This window comes from Labrus mixtus, chromosome 14 (assembly GCF_963584025.1).
Source record: "Labrus mixtus chromosome 14, fLabMix1.1, whole genome shotgun sequence".
Lineage (NCBI taxonomy): Eukaryota > Metazoa > Chordata > Actinopteri > Labriformes > Labridae > Labrus > Labrus mixtus.
Genome location: NC_083625.1, coordinates 27,169,813 through 27,183,240, shown reverse-complemented (window position 1 = coordinate 27,183,240; position 13,428 = coordinate 27,169,813). Strand labels below are relative to the sequence as shown.

Sequence of the window (13,428 nt, the reverse complement as noted above, 5' to 3'; positions counted from 1 at the left end):
TTTATGAGGCTGAAACATCTTGTTGTACTCTTCAACTACTTCCTGCTCTTACACACCAAAATCAGATTTGAAACCTATCGGCTATCTATAAGTGCAAAGTGCAGCAGAGCATCTTGGCGCGAAATTGGAAATCCACAGAGTAACACAGGCTTGTCCTTGTGCAACCCACTGTCCCTGTTCTCCATGAAAAAGTTTATTTGTGTAAAATAGCTCTACGAGCAATCACTCCACAGGCAGGGATGATTGTAAGAGGTAGTGGGGGGGCGATATAATAGGGGGGTCTCCAGCAAGGAGAAGATTTAATTAGTGAAATCTCATTAAGTTTAACAAAATTAAGCGTAAAACAATCCTTGGTGGGGAATAGTGCTGGAGGTTTTCGGGTAAGGAGAGGGAGGGCAAGAGTGGGGGGACACTTAGGGGCTGAGAGGACATGGAGACTAGATGTGCGATTAGTCCAGACTGTGTGCAGGAAAAGACAAACAGCTTAGTATAACCAGACCTGCTCTGGCAATCAGCTAGAGACCGCCAGGAGTGTACAGATTCCCCATTGTCTTAGCTCTTATTTCAACTGTGGCCTCATCCTAATATAAGGGCCTTTTCAGGGTTTGACTATACGCAATTGACTAATTATGATTCAGAGGACTATTTTCAACAGCAAAGAGTTTGCAAAAGAAACACTGGACATGAAGGAGTTGTTGTTCCAAGAGGAGGAGAAAGAAGCTGTGAGGCAAATGCAGTCAAAGCTGCTTTGCAGGAACATAAACAGATGCTTCAAATTCCCTTAAAGTTCATGTTATTATCGCCCAGTAATTAATTTCTGTAATTTTAATTTCTGGACTTAGCAGATGAAATAGGAATTGGTAGAAATAGGTCAATGTTAGGAAAAAAATTTGCCCAAAGTTACAGACTGTGGCTCAGTTGGTGGAGTCAGTTTTCTCTTAACCAAGAGAAAGTTGGGAGTTCGATCCCCAGCTCCTGCAGCCACATGTCTGATGTATCCTTGGACAAGACACTTGACCCTAAGTTGCTCCTGCTGCTTCGTCAGCCTCGTGCAAATGGGATTAGTTACTTCTGATGGACACTTTACATAGCAACTTCTACCATCAGTGTGTGAATGTGTAGGTGTGACCTGCAGTTTAAAAGAAAATTAGAAAAACGCTATACAAGCTCAAGTCCATTTACCATTTATCATTCCCAAGTCCTAAAAATACAGATGTTATATCATTTTATATTTCTGAACTCAACCTTCTCCATTTACAGATTCTGCATATGTGCAGGTGTGAGACCATTTTTTGGTATGTGAAAGGTTCTGGTTCTGTTTTTGTAGTACAAGGAGTATCATGTTTCACCTGTATTTCTGTATGCAGGGAAAGAGTCCATGTAGAGAGCAAAAGAGGCAGAATGCAATCTAACCTAGTGCAAACCAAGAACCAATCATTACGGCATCTACAAAAGTTCAAGCTTTACTTTATGTCTTTTAACAGAAATATGCACACAAGTGAAGTTTATAATCCTCTTTGGGATATCGTATTTCAACACCAACTCGATTCTCGATTCTCAAGTCTATAGGTGGACAACCTTGATCGTCAACCACTGGCTACACCAGAACCCCTTAGAGTTGGCCGTAGATCTCAGAGGCATTTATGTTCATCAATAGGCGATGGGCTCTAAGATCGGCCTAAACTTAACCAAATAAATAGTTTCATGTTTACAAGGTTTAAGACCAAATAAAAAAACAAAAAGAAACAGATGCTATTTGGGGGTCATTAGGAGATATTGTAGCAAGCTTTGCTATTTGTTGACCTCTGATGAGAACATGTTGGTTATGCAACATAAGCAGTTGAAGCTCCACAGATTGCATGCTGAAACACCTGTATAGATGCATGGCTGTGTATATATATACATGTCCTAGTCTCCTGCAGGAAAGTGAAGTCTTGTTACATATACCATCCACCAGCTAAACCATGACATCAATACTTTCAGCCTCGCTACATTAAGGACACAGTGGGTGACTTTCTATGTTGCCATTACTTGCCGACATTGGTTGTAAGCTTTGAAATGCAATAAACCAATCAGAAGTGAACATGTGACATCCATGACTCAACCATGTGTTGTCAAGATGATATTAAGAAAAACTATTCAGTCATTTAAAGTTAACAAACACTATCAGACTGTTGTTATCAGGAGTAGTTTCCTGATATTTTTAGAAAAGGGAGCACTGTCTTGTAATTTTTTTCTCTTTTCATGATTCTAGCCAACCCCCACCAAACCCAGTGGCACATATGAACAGAAAACACAGATAATGTATTGGGACAAAGGTCTAGCTTCTGTACACGTCTTCCACATGAAAGCACAATTGTTTTGTGATTATCTCAGTGTCTTATGAAGAGAAACATGATGCAGATAAACTGAGAAAAGATTAATCAGAGGGATGGGTTTTCTCCATGAACTAGAGATGAAAACCAAAAATAATAATTTCCAAATTCAGCAGGAAATTAGTCACAACATGGAGGAGCAGAGGATGCAGAAGTCTTTTAGCTTATTTCATTCTGAGCCATTGGGACCGGCAATAATATTAAAATGCTCCAAGACAGCAATCTCATCCTGATTTATCACAGCAATGTTTCTGTGTTGACTCATGTTGTGGTTGATATGGGCAACAGCAACATACAACTCTGGCAAACAATTATTTGCGCAACCCTCTTTATCACTGTATTACTTTGCTTGGAACAAAAAAGTATGACCATTGATCCCTAAAAAGAGTTTCTTCGTCTCATAATGACAATTCTAAATAGCTGCTTTATGGAAATTGTTTGGTGCACCTACTTTAACTTGCCCAAGTAAAAGCACCTGAACACAATATTTGTCAAGCCAGAGGAACAAAAGTACACCAAAGAAAGTAACCCATTTTAGCAACCATGGTGGGAATGACATTTAGCTTTGCAATTCTGTTCCAGCTTTGAACTGATAGAGCTCGGTTGGGGTCTAAATGGGAGAGCTGGAAAGGCACGACAGGGATGCAACAGTTCGAGGAATTTTTAGATGTGTGACTCAACAGTAGCGTGCAGCAAACTCAAATAATACAAAGAGGAAGTTTGAAGCTAACTCAGTGCAACCCAAAATGTTTGCAAATTGGGGAGTCCACAAGGTAGGAGCCCCCTTACCCTCCACACAGAAGATAAACCAGGTCAAAGGCTATATAACATGGGTGGTATAGGGCAATTATTATTGTTTTTGGATGTACTTTTAGCAAAGAATATGTAATATGTCACACAAGAAACCAACCCTGTTGTGTTTCAAATACTCCATTTGCTTTTGGTGTTTGGTTCAGTTAAAGAAAAAAACAAAGTAAGCATATTGATGGGCCTTCTCCAAAGCATTTTATTCTTATATGTTTTGGTAAAATGGGTTGAAATCTGTTGTAGAAGGTAAGCGAGTAAACACAACAAGGATAACATACTGTCTGAGTGAAGTTGGAAGGAAGGAAAGAAAGCTCAAGTCATTGGTATCAATAAAAACCATATGAGGACATAAATTATCTGTTGTCATAGCAACTGCAACAACCGCAACTGTATCAGCAACAGCAAAGAAACCAGCAACAGCAACCAGTATACTGCCAAATTGTAAGTGTCAGTGGAAAATGAATGGTTGTCGTCCATCATTGGTCAAAAACATTGTATTTGTCGACAACATCATAATGTCAGTCAGTTCAATTTCAAACCCAGTAAAAGTGTTAAGATAGCACCACATCGCAATCAAGCAATAACATCCGGTCATTTTCATTGAATCCAGCGTCAACACTTCACCCTATCAGTAGGTCTGAATCATTTTTATCTTGGTCCAAGATGATTGAAGTTTCAGCAAGAAATAAGCACATGAATCTAAATTCTCCTTTAGGTGTCAATGCAGAGAAAACGTGCTCGGGGGATTGAGATGATTGTTAGGTTTAAAGTGGCCTGAGTAAAGTGCAGCAGGGTAGTCATTAACAGTGCACTTTGGCATGCCAATGTGTGTTAAAGCATGAATTACATTTGATTGTGAGCTCTTAAATTAAATCACAGGTCGTTGTGCTCAACTCCAAAGAAAAACAGATTAGTCGGCCAAACATGAGAAAGTCTGTCTGGGGGGAATTCAAGTTTTCTCCCTGAAACATCTACTCGAAGTTGCTCACAGCGTTGTTAATGATGTAAGTTACTTACAGTTAGCTTGCCAACGGCAACACGGCAGCTTTTGATGTTGTTCTCAGCTCTGTGGTCTGGTTATCCAACTCTCCACACAAGCTCTGTTGACAGAAAAGAAGAATTAAGTCATTTAGATTGATCATCATTACACAAGAGAATGAATTACTGAAGGTGACGCACAGGATTAGTGAGAAAAAGGCCAATGCTGGCAGAGGTTGCTATATTAAGTGACAATCAGAAGTAAGTCATTCCATTCATACACATTCTTAAGCTGCCGCTAAAGAAGCAGGAGCAACTTTGGGGCTAAGTGTCTTGCCCAAGGACACATCGGACATGTGGCTTCAGGAGAAAGACAGACTCTACAACCTGAGCTTGAAAAGTTATTCACATCTTTAAGTGCATTTCCCGGAGATCGACCCAAGTGTTTCAATCCACAGGTTGTCAAATAACACCTGTCCTCAAAATCCTACTTTGAGGAGTATCTGTTTATTATCTGTTTCTGTAGCAAGGTTTGATTCAATCTGCTGTGAAGAACTTTCATTATGTGCCAATGTTGGCGACCCCTGAAGGCAAAGCAGTATCTCTTATCTCTTTGCTGATCTTGTCCGTGTCCAAGAGGAAGTGGAGTTTTCTGATAAAAATGTATCAATCAGTGAATCTTATCAATGGAATATATGGCCGAAGGAAACTTTTTCGGCAGCATGCAGTCCATCGCCTCAGACTCAGAGGAAGCTATAGGAGAGTAATACAAATGATAGAAATAGTCTTGATTGATTCTATAGGTCATATAGAGGCATCTTTATCCATTTTAGTCCATTTTATAACCTGCTAAAAAGCTACAACCACCGCCTGACACCCATCCACCACCATCGGACTGTGTCGTCCCCACAATCACCGCCATCCTCATTCCTGCACGGCCTGCTCCGACCTCCACCTCAGCGACAAGGAACTGTGGACAACAGGAACGCAAGGAATACAAAGGAGAAATCCTTCCTGCATATAGTCCCATATGCTCTTTTGTAAAGCGTCTCAAGATAACACTTGTTATGAATTGGTGCTATACGAATAAATTCAAGATTCAAGATTTTTATTTGTCACATGCTCATACAGATGTGCAGTGAAAAACACTCAAATTACTAACACACATAAATACAGTAATATAGAAATATAATGTAAAATTAAAAAAGAAATATTTGAATATACAAAATATAGAATATGTAAACAGTGTAAAGTGTCCAGGGTGTCAAAGTGGAATGTGCAGATTGGAATGTGTGGTGTGTTTGCATCATGTGGTCACAGTTCTGTTTTTCATTATGATTGATTGACTGATTGAGTTTTAGGGGCCTATTTTTAGGTCAAGTATTCTTCTTTCCTCCACACTTCCTGAGCATCTGCATTCTTCCTTATATAACTCAAAGTGTGAAACGGTGTGTTTGGTTTTGGTTAAGGCACAAAAAGTTTGTGACTAAATGTAGGACCAACATCATGGAATGGGTTTTGAAAGGAAAAACGTAGCTAGTCCTTCTTTCCTGTCATTTTAAGCAAACACTCTTCAGCCAAAATGTCCTTCATTTCTATATATTATATCATTTTGAAAGTGATACGTATCAAATGACATGTGCATGTCCAAGTGCTTTTTAAGGATATACCATATTTGTGTTTTATTTGTTTATATGATGGCCATTAACTTGATTGGTCCTTTTTCTTATTTATTTGACTCAATCACAGCAGAAAAAGTATCTTTTTTAAATATCAACAGACACAGGTGGAAACAGGGCGGTCAGAGAGCAGCTCTAACTTCAATTCCTGTAAAGGAATTGACTGGCCGGCCCACACGGAGCGCCGCGCCGCAGAGAGAGAGTTATGGCGCACATGCAAAAGATTTAAGTTCAATCAAGCATTCAGGGCCGGACACCTGATCTTTCGCTTAAAGCTCCTTCAGAACAGTGGGAGTGTGGTCGGGCCTCACAGCAGGCCGCCTTACCTCCAGCAATCTGCTAACACAGAGCCTCTGAAGGGATGGTATTTATCCAGAGCTGCACAGCTCAGCGGGGACTACTGAGTGTGTGGTAGGTAGGTACGACCAGAGGCCCGCCGAGGATCAGGGGGAATAGGAATGAAAGCTGTGGAGATTTAGCTTGAGGAACAGAAACCTCTCTTTTTTCCCCCCAATTGCTCCACTTGAATTATGAGTTTAGGGCACCCCATGTGTTGGAGGACTATAGTCTCCAACACATGGGATGAAAACCAACCACCAGGCCATCTGTGCCCTTTTGATTCCAGCCAGGCTTCTGTATAACTCTGACTAAAGTGCATCCTGCAGGTAGAAATTGAAACGATCTAGGAGTAACGCACAGACCTAAAAAAAAAAAAAAGCTTCCTTTTTTTTTTTTCTTTCTTTTTTCAGGTCAAGCGAAACAGAAATAAATTTTAAAGTTAATAATGGGTCCCACCTTCATGCCAACACCATGGAAACTCAAGCATGACTGTTTCACCATCTAGAGCCCTTTATTGAACACATAATGGCTAAACAACATTATTATTTTTGAAAGAAAAGTGCAGAACCATTCTTTGAAGATTGCTTCAAGAATTGCTTTTACACAAGTTATTATTGCTTTTTGGTGTCCACCATTGTTTTGTCCTGCTTTTTATATTTAAACCAATGAGAAGGAATATGCTTCATGACTTTAAGGTGTTCTAATACAATCTTTTAAATCAACTCATGAGAGCTACAAGTTGGCAGTAAGTGAGCACCTTTTCTATTGCTTTATAATAATCAGCTTTTCACTTCACAATGAATTCCTCAAATCAAAGTTGACTCAAGTGTTCTTCATTTGTAAGGAAATACAGAGATAGTTTTTGTCGATCCAGTCTTTATTTCTTCAAGCATCTCCTTTAATGGTCGAAGAATTGGAGCTCAAAAAGCTTTCAGGAAATAGCACGTATTATGATAGAAAGGACGAGCTCAAAGCCCAAGAAAACGAGGGAGTCTTTAAGATGTAGCTTGAGTTTCCCGGCCAAACATCCCCTCTCAGACCACGGGAGATTTGGGTGAGAGCATTTCTTAGGTTTCCTTCAGCCACAAAGAAAACATTTTAGCCCCCTCAGTAATCCCTCCCAAAGCCCTCCCTAAGCTCTGAGGGCCCTTCCTCCCTCAGTCGTCCCCTCCGGGCCCCGGGCTGAGCTCCACCAGGAGCATCTCTGTACACACTCACACCGCTCACCGTCTCTCCATGACCCCTCGGGGACACGGCTGACCTTCCTGTTGACGTCAAAGTAAATCAGAGCGGGAGTCGCGGTGCAGCGAGGGGCTCCACCCAGGGGGCTGGAGGTCTAATCACCGTGTTCCTCGTGAAAGCCACAGAGGAAACATTAGCATTCCTGTATGTGCCTCCATCGCTCCCACTGCAGCCTGTACATGTGTACACAGGTACACAAAGGCAGTCCGAGGAGGAAATGAAGTTATTATTTTGCTTTTTTTATATAAAACAATGTCAGGGGCCATGGTGCTTAACGACAACTTCTTCTTTTGATTCTTTAAAAACATGTTTTCCAGTAAAAACAGTAAGCTAATGGATAATGATTGCCGTTTACAGTAGCCAATAGCCTTAAAATGTATAACTCCCGCCCCCCTTGACTTTTTAAACAAAACCCCAGCAACGCAAAGGGTTTGAACTGTTCCATTTCAAGCTCTTTCCTTCTTTAAACTAATGGAGCTGAGTTAGTTACCATTTCTGTCTCTGCTTGTGTGTGAGAGAGCCTTTCTGTTTGTTTACTCCCTGAAGACACGACCACAGACTGCAAAAGAAGTGGCCTTCAACGTGACAGCACCAATCGGTTTGCAGACCCCTTTGAATCCTTATGCTTGGATTATTTAGCCACGCCATCTTGTCTTGAGTGTTTTTTTGTTTTTTTTTAAATCAGAGGTCGAAGCTGGAGAGGACTGTGGAGCTAATGCTCACTTTCCAGCTAAAACTGGTGCTAGCTAGGTGAATCCTTAGCTCAAAACCCCATATTTAATGGAATGCCTGTATCTGACTTTAACAAAAATGTACTTTCTAAAAAAACAAACAGCTGATGCCTCAGTGTATTCTTGAACTCCTATGACTGAACACTGAACGCTATGCAAGGCAATTAAAAAAAAAAGAATTCTTCTTAGCAATGTGTCAGTGACGTGTAGTCAAGAATTACATTAAGAATTTGAAAAAGCACAAGTGTTTCAAAAAACGAAATCTGTACCCTTCAGGATTATTCATGAACATTTTTCAATGTTTTAAAGACCATGAGAGACTACGACTAAATACAGTTGTGAAGGCCTGTAACAGTATTTGTATTCATCCCTCACCGTCACAGTTCAGTGCATGCAGTCATACAACGTATATGTGTGAGTGGAGAAAAAAAGACTATCACTATGGCAGCATTCCCATCTCGATCCAGGTGGAGATAATGCTCGAAACTGTTTGCTAACCGTTATTAAACTACAAAGGAAGAAGAGGCAGACACATAAAAAAACACATGAAGAAGAAAAAGGAAGAAAGAAGGCACCACAGCTTTCCTCTTTAAATCAGTTCATATGGGGACACTTCAGGTTCTCAGGTCGATATGTCACACCCTCTATTTTTGGGTCATGTTTAATACACTACAGGTTGTATCTACTATTACAGATAGATCCAAGATGCAGGATGGAAGAAACTATTTACTGTAATACACTTCTAAATAACTGAAATAAATCTAGAATTATGGAATTGGTATTTTTTGTTGGTTTTTTTCCCTCTTGAACCAAACTCGTACAGTGTCATGATCCCAAACCGAAGTACAAACTGCACCATGAACTCTCTGAACTGTTACACCCTTACTATAAGAATACCTACAGCTGGGTATATTCTGTCACTGACTGACCAAATGCTGGCAAAAGAGTTAGCAGGCAATGTAAGACATAAACACCTAATTTGATTGAAAGCAAGTTTTGAAAACTTGTACTCCTGTTGAAGGAAGAATGTGTAACATTTTACACATGAATATAGTAGAATCGAGTACTGCTGGCTGTACTATTGTCTGGCCGTGTTTACAACATGTTTACAGGACGGCCCTGCATATAACATAGCTCACTCACTGCTTATTTGGATGTCACGTAGGCTAAGTGTCTTTAGATCACAGTCATTCCGTGTCAATTTATGTGCAATATGAAGCTATGAGCTAACTAAAGAGCGCTAACATTAGCCTGCTTCAGAACAGTAGAGGTGTCGCCAAACAGCAGTATGTTTTGGTTTTGGTGCTCAAGAGCGACATCTACTGCATCAAGAAGTCTCACATTCTTCCTTTAAAGTGTGTTTTACATCATAGTCCTGGTTTCATTAACAATGCTATCTTTTTTCTTTTTTTTACATATTCTGAATGTATAGAGAGATATGTATACTGTGTGTAAATTATAAATTCTGCATGGAATCAAACCCAGCAGGGAGAGACCTTGGTTCTGTGTTACATACCAGCTTCATTATGACTAAAGGAATGAGACTCCGAGAGCGCTACTCCCCAGACAACTTGTGCTTCTTGTGAAATGATTATTTTATTGTTGCACTGTGTACAACATTTGCTCATATCAATAATGGGATATGCTCTGATGCATCAGGCAAACCCTGGGAGAGAATCTAGCTTCATTTGACTCATTTGATTTCAATGCTTGCGTTCCTGGCAAAGCAGGTTTGGAGAGAAGACACAGACATGATTAAATATTCACAACTTCCTGCCCAAACTAACGACTAAACAGATCATTTGGAGGCAGGGAGAAAACTCCAGATGGACATCTTTAGGATTCCCAAATCCTCCTCTTTTTTTTTTTCCTCATCTCCGTCTCGAGTTTGGGGGTCAAGGTGTGAAGGGAGGACCAAAAGACCCGTTTCCCACAATCCCTCTGCAGCTATAGCCCCCCAGCTGTTCAAGAGCTTCCATAACAACAGCTGCGCAGAGGTTTAGTGGTTCAGGTTGCTATGACAACAGCAGGATCAATTGGCATGCACAGACTCTCTGTGTTAATAGCAAAAGTGACATTATACCATAATTTCATTCCAATAAAACACGGGCAGGTTTTTACTGCACAAAGATTCAGAGGGACATAAAAACGGAGAAAATAATTAATTTTACATAATGCCCGTGGCTCATGAGCCCAAAAACTCACAGGATTCTCCCACGCATATTGACAACCAAACCCAGAAACCTCACACTTCAAAATCATCCACTTGGCCTTGAGGATAAAGTCGGTACAGTATGTGACTCTTTCCAGCTCACACAATAGAAGCTAAATAAGTCGTAATGCCCCGCAGCTGTATGTGCCACAGATCAGTGGCCGGCAGGATGTGCAACAATCAGAAATATTTCTGTTCTCCTGACAAACAGGATACCGGGTCACTTGGCCACCTTAACATTGAGGGATCAGACACAGAGGAGGGGGTTTACAGTATTGTACGGGGCCACAAATAGCCAGTTTCATCGCTACTTGAGTCTGTTTGTGGGACAATAGATGATGCGTCACATGGAGTATGGTGGAAGTCAATTACAAATCATACTTTTAAAAGAAGGTCAAAGCTCAGTTCTTGTAGCGTTTTCTGGCTAGCCTCAAACTTTATAAATAATGAAGAGATAGCCAACGTGACATCCCCATATCCTTTGCCTGAAGTTTTTAGTATATTTTTAAACTATCATCCCTATGTTGGATTTCTGGAGCCAGACGTGACTGTATGGATGAGGATGGTGGAGCTGTAGAGGAGCATGGAGTTAGCCAAGCTATCAAAGCTAAAGAGTCTGTGCCATGTTTTAAATTCATTACTTTGTACATGATGTATCCTGTTTCTCAGAAGGTGGGATTATTTTTGTGATAGTATAGCTGACAAGGTTTTTTTATTCATCAGCCAAGAGAGCTCAGTGAACATAAATAAAAAACATCTTAAAGGCAACTTAGAATAAAGCACAGACACAGACATGTGCTCATGAGAGAAAAATTCAATGTTACTATTAAAAAGCTGTAAATCTGACTTCTTGGTCGGCCTTTTATTACAGAAAACGCTACAGCAAGCTAATGATATGTCAGATTTTTTTTTGCATGAATCATCCTCCAAAAGGCTCCAAAACACTAGTGCAGACGGCCGAGGGGCTAAGTTCAGTGACTGATGGAGACAGATAAATTTGTGTAGACGGACAATAAAGAGTTTCATATTATATATCATATCTACGGGGTGTGTTATATACAGTAAGGTTTTGTACCATCTTGTATCATTCTATATTGTTTTTTATCAAGGCTTTGCATGGCTTGGTATGTTGCATTGAGTAGTGTTGTGTCGTATGGTATGGTATGGTATGGTATAGTATGGTATGGTATGGTATGGTATAGTATGGTATGGTATGGTATGGTTTGGTATGGTATTGAATGGTTTGGTATGGTATGGTATGGTATTGAATGGTTTGGTATGGTATTGAATGGTTTGGTATGGTATGGTATGGTATGGTATGGTATTGAATGGTTTGGTATGGTATGGTATGGTATTGAATGGTTTGGTATGGTATTGAATGGTTTGGTATGGTATGGTATGGTATTGAATGGTTTGGTATGGTATTGAATGGTTTGGTATGGTTTGGTATGGTATTGAATGGTTTGGTATGGTATGGTATGGTATGGTATGGTATTGAATGGTTTGGTATGGTATGGTATGGTATTGAATGGTTTGGTATGGTATGGTATGGTATTGAATGGTTTGGTATGGTATTGAATGGTTTGGTATGGTATGGTATGGTATGGTATGGTATGGTATTGAATGGTTTGGTATGGTATGGTATGGTATTGAATGGTTTGGTATGGTATGGTATTGAATGGTTTGGTATGGTATGGTATGGTATTGAATGGTTTGGTATGGTATTGAATGGTTTGGTATGGTATGGTATGGTATGGTATGGTATTGAATGGTTTGGTATGGTATGGTATGGTATGGTATTGTGTTGCATCTCATTGCATCATATTGCATTGTATCCTCTTGTATCGTATCGAGACTCTAAATTATATTAGTCCTCGGCTGTAAAAGTGTTAAATTTTGCTAGGAAGCTGTGCTCTTTAATATTGAGCCTTATTGCGATCAGCCCCAAGTGGCAACTTTTGGAACTGCTGTTATTAGCACTTTTATGTTAGCTTCATTTCTCTGCCCTGGAGGTTTCAGCTTGGGCCTGACTTCAACCATTTGAGGATAATTCCAGGGAATTATAAGGGGCTCAGGTTGACAATGGCAGGTATTCCCAGAGGTGAAACCAGAGCCGACGAGGCGTCAGCACCGCTTTAAGCCCAACATTTAACGAGCATGCAGCTGATACAGGCAGCTGTGCCAGACAAAACACCGAACAAACACACACTTTTAGTCGACACACACCAACATGAGCACTTTCCAGCTGCCACACAACACTATTTCTAACTTCAAGCGTGACAGGGTCCGAAAAAAGTTTGTGCCCAGGCCGAGATTTGACATTGATTATTCTTCTCTGTCTCAAAGAATATGATAGCCCCTCGTGAACAGAGGAGGGAAGCCAAACAGGAATCCACAGCTAAAAATACCCCCGTCGTGATGAGTCAGGATGGATAGAGCAAACAAAAAGGCCGGTCTAATTTCCTCCAGTCTGTACTGGCGGTAAAGACTCAAAAAGAAAAGTTCCAGTCAGCAATGTCACCAGTGGATTCTCTATTTAATGAATCAAACCGCATCGAAAGGCGGAGGGGAAATCTGTAGACTAGAGGGATAAAAAAGAGATTATCCAAATGGGGGCTAATGATGTGAGGAAAATCACTCAAAAGGAGTAAAGGTGCAGCAACACAGAAGTGTTTTGTTCCTAGATGTCTGGGTCGTTTTGTGAATGTGAATCAATTATGTCGACTCACATTTTACATAGATTTTTTTTTTCTGTATGCAGCAACATCTTCTACAATTCTACAATTCCACAATTCACTTATCAGACTCTTTTCTCCAAAGCGACGTACATCAGAGAGTAAGTACAACACAAGCAAGGATCTAGAAAAAAGGGAACAATGTCAGTAAGAGCAAACGATCAGCTTTGAGTCTGATTGGACACACAGGTGCTGACAGGAAGTGACCAGAGGCAAAGCACAACATTGAGGGCAGTTCTTGAGAGCTCTAATCAGTATAGAAACCATCTTATAAGTCATCGTTATCAAACAAAAACCATCGTCATTACCATCATCATCATCATCATCAAT

General features: G+C 40.3%; 1 protein-coding gene across 1 annotated transcript in view; it reads right to left on the bottom strand.

Moving 5' to 3' along the window:
* The window catches only part of LOC132988749 (homeobox protein PKNOX2-like), a 142,728-nt gene that overhangs the window by 102,606 nt on the left and 26,694 nt on the right, over positions 1-13,428 (bottom strand). The window contains exon 2 of the mRNA XM_061056321.1: positions 4,200-4,282. The gene's annotated coding sequence lies outside the window, so the exon portion shown is untranslated. The remainder of the gene's footprint in view (positions 1-4,199; positions 4,283-13,428) is intronic.